This window comes from Rattus rattus, chromosome 1, assembly GCF_011064425.1.
Source record: "Rattus rattus isolate New Zealand chromosome 1, Rrattus_CSIRO_v1, whole genome shotgun sequence".
NCBI classification, from domain to species: domain Eukaryota; kingdom Metazoa; phylum Chordata; class Mammalia; order Rodentia; family Muridae; genus Rattus; species Rattus rattus.
This window is the reverse complement of record NC_046154.1, coordinates 193888462-193898722: the sequence shown is the minus strand read 5'-3', so window position 1 is coordinate 193898722 and position 10261 is coordinate 193888462. Positions and strand designations below refer to the sequence as shown.

General features: G+C 42.2%; 1 pseudogene; it reads left to right on the top strand.

Moving 5' to 3' along the window:
* The first annotated feature begins 2432 nt into the window (after positions 1 to 2432).
* LOC116914762 lies at positions 2433 to 9391 on the top strand (annotated as a pseudogene).
* The last annotated feature ends 870 nt before the right edge of the window (positions 9392 to 10261 follow it).

Genomic DNA, 10261 nt, shown 5'->3' with positions numbered 1-10261 from the left:
GAAGGAGGCTATGTACAGGGCACTATGTAGTGCCGTACAATGGACTGGCAGCAATTTCTTTGCTGGGTGAAAACATATATTAATAAATAAGGAAAACATCCTACAGACAGACGTATGAAACAGAAAGAAAATAGTTCACAAAGATGGTAATAAGGCTCACAATTAATAAATATACAGACGCCACCTCAGTCAAGTACTCACTTCTGGAAAAATAATTCAGAAGGCTTCATTTCATTTTCTAAAACAAGATGGTGCAAACAGGCCAAAAGCATAGTGAAAGGGAAAACCTCATGATTTCTGTAGGAAATGCAAATCACTCTAAACACAGAAAATTCATAAAACCACACAAAGAAACATTATTTTCATCAGCAGAAGTTATACACAATTTTAAAGGTTTGATACATGTGACTTGGTGTATTTTCTAGTTAACATTTATGGGGTTGACTTATAGGTAGTAAAAATATGTTTCTGTGTGAAAAAGTACTATAACGTTGGAAGAATAGCATGATTGAATGTATGAAAAATAAGAAAAAAAAGCCTAAAACATTTTGTTCTTCTAATAATCACCATTATTCAGTGAGTGTAATAAAGACAGAACTAATGCTTGAATTATCCCTAAACGCCCCATTCATTTTGTCGGGCAGGCTGCTCTCATCGTTATACCACTGCTACAAAGGAATAAAAATAATTTCCATTAACCTTGGTTTTGATATTTTGATAGGTGTTTGGGGAGGAATCAGAAAAAAGAGTAGTCACTGACTCAAACCCATGCTATGTAAGCAGGATGAGTTTCCTTCGCATTATTATCCTTCAGAGAGTACTAATTCACATTCTTCTGGAACAGTCAGTCTCATAAAAACAGCATCAAAAGTGCTTCTTAGAAGCCATCCCTATTATTCATGAGGAAAAGGTTTAATAGGTGGAAGTGTCTGTGTTGTTACGCGGTATGAAACGGGCTATTGTTTAGCATCGAGTTAATGAACACTACAGGCTGACAGGAAAGTCAGCTACCTAGCAAATTACAAAACCATAGAAATATCTCTCAGTGCAGTTTCAAAAAGGACCAAGTGCGTAAAAGCAGACACCAGCTTGGGATTGATGGGGAATGCGATTTAATGGGGGAAACACCTGTGAGTTAAAACGTGAGGGAGACAGAGACGCTGAGGGCCATGGGGTTATGATGCAGGATTAACCAATATGAAGGAAGGGGAAGGAATACAAGGCTGTGGGAAGCTTAGAAGATAGTGAGATCGCTAGGAAGTTTGACAAGATTGTGAGGAGCCCTTCACCAATGTCTACCACCAAGAGTCCTTCCCCGGTCAGGAAGTACCGTGCCTCAGTACTTCTTCCAGGCTCAGAGGTGGCCTGACCCATCAAAGTGTGATGCATGCTGGGACTCTGAGGGCAGCAGCTGGGACCTTCGGCTCACTCTGCCCTCTGCAGCACAAGCTCCACGGGCACCAAAGTCACTTCACTGTGTCTTCTTTTATATTAGAAACCCCATTAAAAGTTTGCCCAAAATGCTGTCATTTGTAGGGATTTTTGTCATTGCTTTCTAAAGCTTAAGAAGTATTTGTCATGACCCTCCAATGTAGAATGGAGTTTGAGAATAATAGCTCATGAGAACATTACCGGGCCATAAACGGTCAAGTTAAGTTTCTATTACTTTGGTAGAGAAATGGAGGCATTCTAAAGCTAAAAGAACCACTAAAGTTAGAGAACAGAACAGGATCATTGTTTCAATATAAGGTTCCTTCTCACCATATTAATGTACATAGAAACATGGTGTAAATTCCAGGAGGTTTGCATAGGTTAAATGCAAATACCCAGAACCTAAAGGGGAAGCACTTTGCATATTCAAACACAAGAAACATCAGAGATAAATGTATTTATTTCGAAAGGAGGCCTACAGATCCAGCTGACCCACTTTCCTATAAGATACTGAATTTTTCAAGATGTCACTTCCTGACCCTTAGAAAAATAGAGAAAAATATTAAGGGTTTTAGTCTCCCAATAACTCTTGAGAATATATAAATATATATTCATATATAGTCAAACAAGGAATAGAACTTTTTTTTTTTTTTTTTTCGGAGCTGGGGACCGAACCCAGGGCCTTGCGCTTCCTAGGCAAGCGCTCTACCACTGAGCTAAATCCCCAACCCCAGGAATAGAACTTTAACATTGACTTACGCAGTAAATACAAAGATCAGTGTCTTTAAAATAACCCTTAACCTTAACTCCAACCACTCTGCTCTGAACCACGCAGAAAAGTTTCTTGTTTTGTTTTATACAAGCAATAATATGGCTTTGGATATTCTATATTTTAAATATAAGTTTTTGTTCCATACAGGCATTTTGGGAATAGCCTCGTGTATTTCACTAAGTCTATTTAAACATCGATTGTTTTTCACTTTCATGTGCCTGTCATAAGTATGTCAGGTCCAGGTACAGCATGTGCAGTGCCCGAGTTGCCAGAAGAGGCATCAGATCCCCTGGAACTGGATTTCCGGATGGCTGAGCTATCACGTGAGTGCTGAGATTCTAACCTGGGTACTCCCAACTGCTGAACTCCGGGGCGGGTCAGTTACTTTAAAGTGAGAACATTGATGACCTTTGTGAAATGGCTATCATCAGGAGATGAGACTCCACAAATCCTGATGAGTAAACTAGTAGTCACCAAGATGAGGGTAGTGGTTTCCCAAAATAAGTAAGTAAGAAAGTAAATAAATAAATTAATTAATTAGTTTTTTTAAAAAAAGCAGAACTTCCATAGGACCCACATATACCATTCACAGGCAACTTTCTAAAGGCTTCCATATCTTACCACAGAGCCAATGCACGTTCACATTTACCGCTGGATTACTCACCATGGCAAAGAAATGGAACCAGCCTGCCTGTCCGTCAACACAAGAGTGGGTAGTGAAAATGTGGCGTTTGTCGATAGCAGGATCTTACCCAACTATTTGAAGAGGAAATGTGTGGGGAGGATGCACACATCTGGAAGGTACTATGTTAAGCAAGATGCACTCGGACTCAGAAAAGCAACTCTCATATTTCTCAGATGTAAATCCTAGCTTATAGGTGTATCAGTTGGGAGTGTCGAGGTATAGGCTATAAAGACAGAAAAGGCACCACAGGGATGGGGAAGAGGAGTTGGAGGATGGGAGGGTGGTGGAGGGGATGCACGTGGTGTGAAAGCAGGAAGGGGGAACCAGTTAGAGGCAGAGTGTGGGCGAGACTCATATAGAGCAATAATATATATAATATATATATATATACTGCACACATATATACAACCTGCTGAGTCCAAGTGCTATTGCCCATGTGTGTGTGTGTGTGTGCATGTGTGTGTGTGTGTTTGTGTGCATGTGTGCGTGTTTGCAGGCATGTGTATATGTGTGCATGTGTGTGTATGCAGGCGCGTGTGTGTGTGTATGTGTGCATGTGTGTGTGCATGTGTGTGTGTATGCAGGCGTGTGTGTATGTGTGTGTGTGTGTGTAGTGTGTGTGTGTGTGTGTGTGTGTGTGTGTGTGTGTGTGTGTTTAGGGGAGATTGCTTAAGACTGGAAAACCTAACAGAGAGCTTGTCCCTGAAGCAAACAGAATCTCTCCCTGAGCATCCATTAACCACTTGTAGTTCATCATCTAGGGGTAGAGTCTTACGAAAGATTTCCCCATCGCGTTGGCAGGCCGGCCCGCCTGGTCTTGTGCAGGTCTGTATACTCAACCGTATTATTGAGCTAGCATCTGTGCAGTGTTCACATCATGGTCGCAAAACACTGTCTGGTAGCAGTTGTCTCCAGTCTCTTACAGTCTTCCTGCTCTCCTTCTGTGGTGTTCCCTCAGCCATGGGTGTAAGAATTGTGTTACAGATGTCCCAACTGGGGCTGAGAACTCCACCATCGTGTTTTTGCATGTTGACCAGTTACAGATATTTCTCCTAGCATCCATCAGCTGAAAAAGAAGCTGCTTTGATGGGGGGGAAAGAGCTGAACTTATTCATGGGTGTGAGTATTTAAAAGGCAGTTAGAAACCATATTAGTTAAGCAAAATGGTTGTAGTAGGTTCCCCTCTGTCCATGACCACTCCAGCTATGGACTCTTGGGTAGCTTTTCAGTATCAGACATGAGTTTCCTTCTACCAAGTGGGCCTGAAGTTCAATCAGACAGCTGTTGGTTGCCCCCAAGACAGAAGCGCCACTACCTCACATTTGAGGGCGTCTTGCTAGACTGCTTGTTATGGCTACCAAGCTTTAGAGTTGGGTAGAACAACTGATTCCTTTTCTTCCTTGGTAGCTTGCCTAGCGCCTCTGGCACTGTGAGAGCTAGTTCTCAAGATCTTCCAGGTTAGTAACGACCTTATTTCTCCAAGTCCTGTGACCAAGTGCGTGTGATGTCTTCAATGAGATGTTTTCTTCAAATTAGGGCAGGCAACGAAAGGCAGGCTACTAAAGCCTATGTTGTCTGGATGCCTCTGCATGCCTCTGACCAATAATCAGAGAGGAGGTATCTCTTTCCAGGCACTGGGGATTTTATTAAATGACTGTGGCTCCTGGAGGGAGAATCATGTGCCTAAACTATATCTATATATTAATATCTGTGTAATGTTTAATGATTATATTTTTATTCTTTAAAAGAATTGGTAACATTTGAACATTAAATTAGGCTATTTCAAAATGGCTACAACTTTATTTATTTATTTATTTATTTATTTATTTATTTATTTATTTATTTATTTTTTTCGGAGCTGGGGACCGAACCCAGGGCCTTGCGCTTCCTAGGCAAACGCTCTACCACTGAGCTAAATCCCCAACCCTGGCTACAACTTTATAATACTCTACTGGGCTAAAAAAGAATATTGCTTCTGCTCAAAGAATATTTTACGGTAGTGAGATGCTCACATCACTTCAAATACATCCCATATACAGCAGGAAGGAAGCATTTCATTCTCCAGTGATTGCAGACATGGCTGACCCAATGTGGAAAGGTCATTAATCTCAACAGAGCCAGCTGTAACTCTACTGACTTCCCTCTTAGCGTCAGACTTTAGGACTTGAAATTTCCCCCAGGAGTTTGTGGAGTGAATACTGTATGACATTTTGAGAGGGAGAGAGGCGAGTGTTAAAACCACCACAAAACACTTCTAAGGCACTTTTGAAGGTGCTGTCCATAATTCGTTTGTCTTGAGTTTCTTTTCTTGTATTGAACTGTCTATGAATTCTTTCAGCCAGCTACAAGTATTCAAAATGGCGTATTATAGTAATAGTCCTTACTTAGATACATTATTTTCTAATAAAATAAAAAGAATTGCTATCTAAATGCTGCTCTTTTCTCAGGTTTAAAATGTGGGGATTGTCTGTTTATTTAAACCATTTTTTGTGGTCCAGCCCCTAGGGACCAGCACCCTCACATTCTCAGTTGAGCCTGAAATAGCCTCCCTCAAAGACCTCTCTTGGGTGGCTCAGTAACTTTATCTCTTTCCGCTCAAGCCAGCCACGTAGCTCAAGCAGAACAAACTGGCATCCTCCCCTGTGCGCATTTGACGTTTTCTCTCTGGGGTAAATTCATGAATGAAACAGGTACTTGTGACCCTTGATTTAAGGGGAAACAGGACACACACTCCCCGTTCAGTGTGTGTTCGTCTGCTGACGTTTCCGTGTGATGATTTCATAAAAACACAAGCACACGCACAGCTGAAAACAAAGCAAAATTCTACTGGGAAGAGAACATTTAAAGATGAAATAAAATTTTAAAGCATCCCACGAAGCTGGTCCAGAAGTTTTAAACATAGATTTGTCTCTTTTTTTTTTTTTTTCAGAAATTATTTTTAAATATTCAGGGGATTTTGGACGGGAACCAAAGCTAGATGGCTGTCATAACTAAGATAGTTCAGCCGGTGGGGAATACTGAAGATCCCATATTTATATTAGTTTAAGCAAAGTGGAAGCTAAATTTTCTCTCAAAGTACAGAAGAAGTTGCGTTGTGAACAGGGATCCCTGCTGACGGGACTCTCGCTCTGTCATCATGTCATCATTGCTATATTTTTCCCCTAGATGGACCGACACTGTTCAGCAAACTCATTCCTAAGTCAAATACACCTCCTAAAGTCTCGCCTATCACCTCTGTGTGAGCCTTGTGACCATACCGAGATACACTGGACGCAGGGAGTGTAATCTTTCTTTCTTTCTTTTTTTTTTTTTTTTTTTTCGGAGCTGGGGACCTAACCCAGGCCCTTTTGCTTGCTAGGCAAGCGCTTTACCACTGAGCTAAATCCCCAACCCCGGGATCTTTCTTTTTAACATTGTCTCCTGGTTAAAATTCAATCATTCTGGGGTGAAAAGGTGGCTCACTGGTTAAGGGCACTTGTGGCTGCAGCAATGGTTCCAGGTTGCGTGCCTAGTACTCTCATGGCTCCTAACCCTTGAATCTCTGGTTCAGATCCACTGTAGAAGACACTTCACTGTTTCTGCACGCTACAGAGTTGTAGGGTTAAAATACTTAGGGCTGAAAATTGTAAATATGTTGAAACGGATAGCATCTACCCTCTAAAATGCCTGACTGGAACTAAATTGTACACGATTAGTATTTACCCAAGATGCTTTAAAAGTTCGTTGCAGAACAGATCCATGTGGAAGGTTTAGAGTCGGGCATGAACAAATGTGTATTTCTACCTTATGCTTATAAACTTCTGAGTCTAAGGAAATTAAACAAAAGGAGGAACGTTCGTTCTGATTCTTGTCTTAGGACTTTTATTTTGGCCAATCTTTCCAACACTCATTTTGCTTTGGTTCAGTGGCTATTGGGATAGTATTATCCTAAATCACAGTGAAGGAAATACTGGAAATACAATACGCTCACAGTAAGAACTTTGTTTAAATTTATATTCAAGGGTCTAGGAAAGTAGCTAGTGATAGAATGCTTGCCTAGCAGACCCCAGGCCTTAGTTCAAGGCCCCAGCTAGAAACGATGCTGTTCAAATTTGAACCTTCTTTAATTCCAAAGCTCTTGGGAAACAGCTGTTACGGAAATAGTTTGGGAAATTTTTTAACCTTTCCACTCTGTATTTCAAGCCCAGATCATCCTGTTTTATTACTAGACCATATTAGACTTCACGGAGCAATTCCAGCCTCACTGACAGAAGTCCCGGGCACCAAGTCTGCTTGCCGATCACCTTGTCAGCCTTATCTTCTCCCTTTAGTTATCATTTCCTTTCTTTCTTCCATGTTTACCCTATGATTCTTTCTGTGACTCTGTAGCTCATGTGGTGTGTGTGTGTGTGTGTGTGTGTGTGTGTGTGTGCGCGTGTGTAAGTGGGGAGGGTACAGATGTGTACGGAGTTCAGAGGTTAATGTCACCAGGTTACCATCTTCTGTAACTTTCCACTTCATTTATATATTTCATAATCTTTGTGGTTTTTTTTTAAGATTTGTTTTTATTTATGTATATGTGTCTATCTGCCATTTGTGTGGGCACCAGAAGCAGCTTCTGATCTAGGGACTGGAGTTGTAGATGGCTGTGGGCACCATGATATGAGTGCTGGAAATCAAGCTCAGGTCCTCTGAAAGAACCGCAGTGCTCCTAACTGCTGACCTCTCTCCGCTGGGTATTCTGCCTCAGGCCGCATGCGCCCGAACCTGCAGCTCACTGGCTGCTTTGATTGGACGGCCATTGAGCTCCAGCGATTTGCCTGTTACCACCCAGATACACACTCACACACTCGGGACTGTGGTTTTTTGGGTGTTTGTTTGTTTGTTTGTTTGTTTGTTTTACAGGTTTTTTGCAGGGATGACAGGGCTCTGAGCTCAGGGGCTCAAGTCTGTCCCTCGAACACGTTACCACTGATCCGTCTCCCGGTCACCGTCACAGCGTTTCCAGAGGATCACTATAGATCACGTGTAAACCCTATCTTCTTACGGATTTACCTAACATCTGTACATGTGTGTTCCTAACAGAGAAAGTGTTGACATAAGTACAATTTTAATATACATCTAAGATAACAATAGACTTTTGCAGATCACCTATTTTTGCTGAAAGCTGCAGTCTTGTATTTAGCCTCAGCGTGTCTAGCACAGGGGCTGCAGTGATGACCCATGTTTCAAACATATGAAGACATTCAGGAGAGGGAATCTGGTCTTCACCAACCTGATCTCATTCTTATATTTATTTATTTATTTATTTATTTATTTATTTATTTATTTATTTGGTCTTTTAGCTTTTATCTGTGAAGGGAAAATGAAATAGTACTAATGTTAAAAACAACTCCTCCTCCAAAAATTTCTACCTCTGAAAACGTGACTTTGTAAGTCCGTTTGAGAATACAGCTAAGAGGTGTTTTTGAGTGTTTTCTCTCCTCTTTCAAAGATACACACATAACATCAAATGATGGTTAAATACACACGTCCAGGTGAGAGAAAACATAGATCAAGATCAGGAATAGACAAAAGGGATCCTGTGGCGAGGACTAGGAAGTTAGTAGCTCAAAGGGAGAGACGGTAGGGACAAGAGCTTAAAGGAGGGAAAGAAAGCAGGGAGAATCAGTCAAATAGAACAAGAACAAAAGTTTCATAAGGAAATGCACAACCTGGCGAGCTAGTCTCAAAAATTAAAAACCAAAACCCTACACAGACATAGATGTAAATTTTTAATTGTGTGGGATGTCTTCCTAGCTACTTTCACAAAAAGTAATGAAGCGCCTTTCGCTGCTGCGTCCGCAGCCGTGAGTATACGCAGGCTACCAGAAGACGCTTGCCTCTCGTGTCCTCCGCTGTGGTAAAAAGGAGGTCTGTTGGACCCCAATGAGACCAGTGAAACTGCCAATGCCAACTTCCGTCAGCAGATCAGGAAGCTGATCACAAATGAGCTGATCATCCGGAAGCCTGTGGCTGTCCATTCCCAGGCGCGCTGCCAGGGAAAACACCTTGGCGGGATGGAAGGGCAGGCATATGGGCCTAGGGAAGAGGAAGGATACTGCCAACGCGCGGATGCCCGAGAAGGTGACCTGGATGAGAAGGATGAGGGTCCTGCACCAGCTTCTCGGGAGATACCCGGAATCTAAGAAGACTGACTGCCATATGTATCAGCCTGTCCCTGAAGGTCAAGGGGAATGTGTTCAAAAAACAAGCGGATTCTCAAGGAACACAGCCACAAACTGAAGGCAGACAAGGCCCGCGAGAAGCTACTGGCTGAGGAGGCTGAGGCTCGCAGATCTAAGACCAAGGAAGCACGGAAGTGCCAGGAGGATGCCTCCAGGCCAAGAAGGAAGAGATCATCAAGACTGTCCCGGGAGGAAGAGACCAGAAATAAAGCTTCCCTTGTCTCCATACAGAGTGACCTGGCTGTGGCCCCACATGGATCAGTCATGAAAATAAAACAAGCCTTTAAGAAAAAGTGATCAAGCCTGTCATGTCCTCCGTACTTACGGTGAAGGATTTTGTCGTTTCCTTCCTCTGCTACCCGAACAATCTGGCAAGTGTACAGGCGACAACTTTGGTTACATTCAGTAGAGAGCAAAAGAAACAGCAAGATAAACCCTCCAGTCCTAGGCGTCAGAAAATGAAGGTCACCTAGAAACGTGGCCAAAAGAAAATGATTGATGTATAATGAAAGACAAATTCCATTTAAATCCCTTCACACACGTGAGGTTGAATCGAGTTGTAAATTACTGAAGACTAGAGTTGTTCTCTAGAAAGAACTGAGGACTGGCCGGTGGGCCTGTGTCTCGAGAGTTTTTGTTTGTTTTGTTTTGTTTTTTGTTTTTTCTCTCTCTTTTGATTAATGGTTGAGGTAACAGAACCCACTCCGCTGTGGACTCTCCCAGCCCTGGAAACGTGATCTCGTGTTGGGAAGAACTCAGGCTGGGCAAGGCGGTCTCCACCAACTCTGCTTCAGTCCCCGCCTCCAGGTTGCTGCTTGAGTTCCTTGCCCAGACTGCGCTCAGAGATGGACCGCGATGTGGATGTGTACGCCCAATAAACCCTTCCTTCTCTAAGTTGCTTTTGGTTGTGGCGTTTATCACAGCAGCAGAAAGCAAACCAGAAGGGAATAGATGGGGAGTGAACAAAGCAAACAGGAAGGGGTCCCTTGAAAGAAGGCTGTTAGCAGGAGTGGGAAGGGGTGTTGGCGTAATAGAGTGGCTATCAGCACAAGGGTTTTTATACATATATGTGAAATTGTCAAAAATAATTAAAATAATTTTCTATTTATACTACTTAATAATAATAAAGCAGCTGAAGAAAAGGCTTCATTTTTTATGATTTATTTA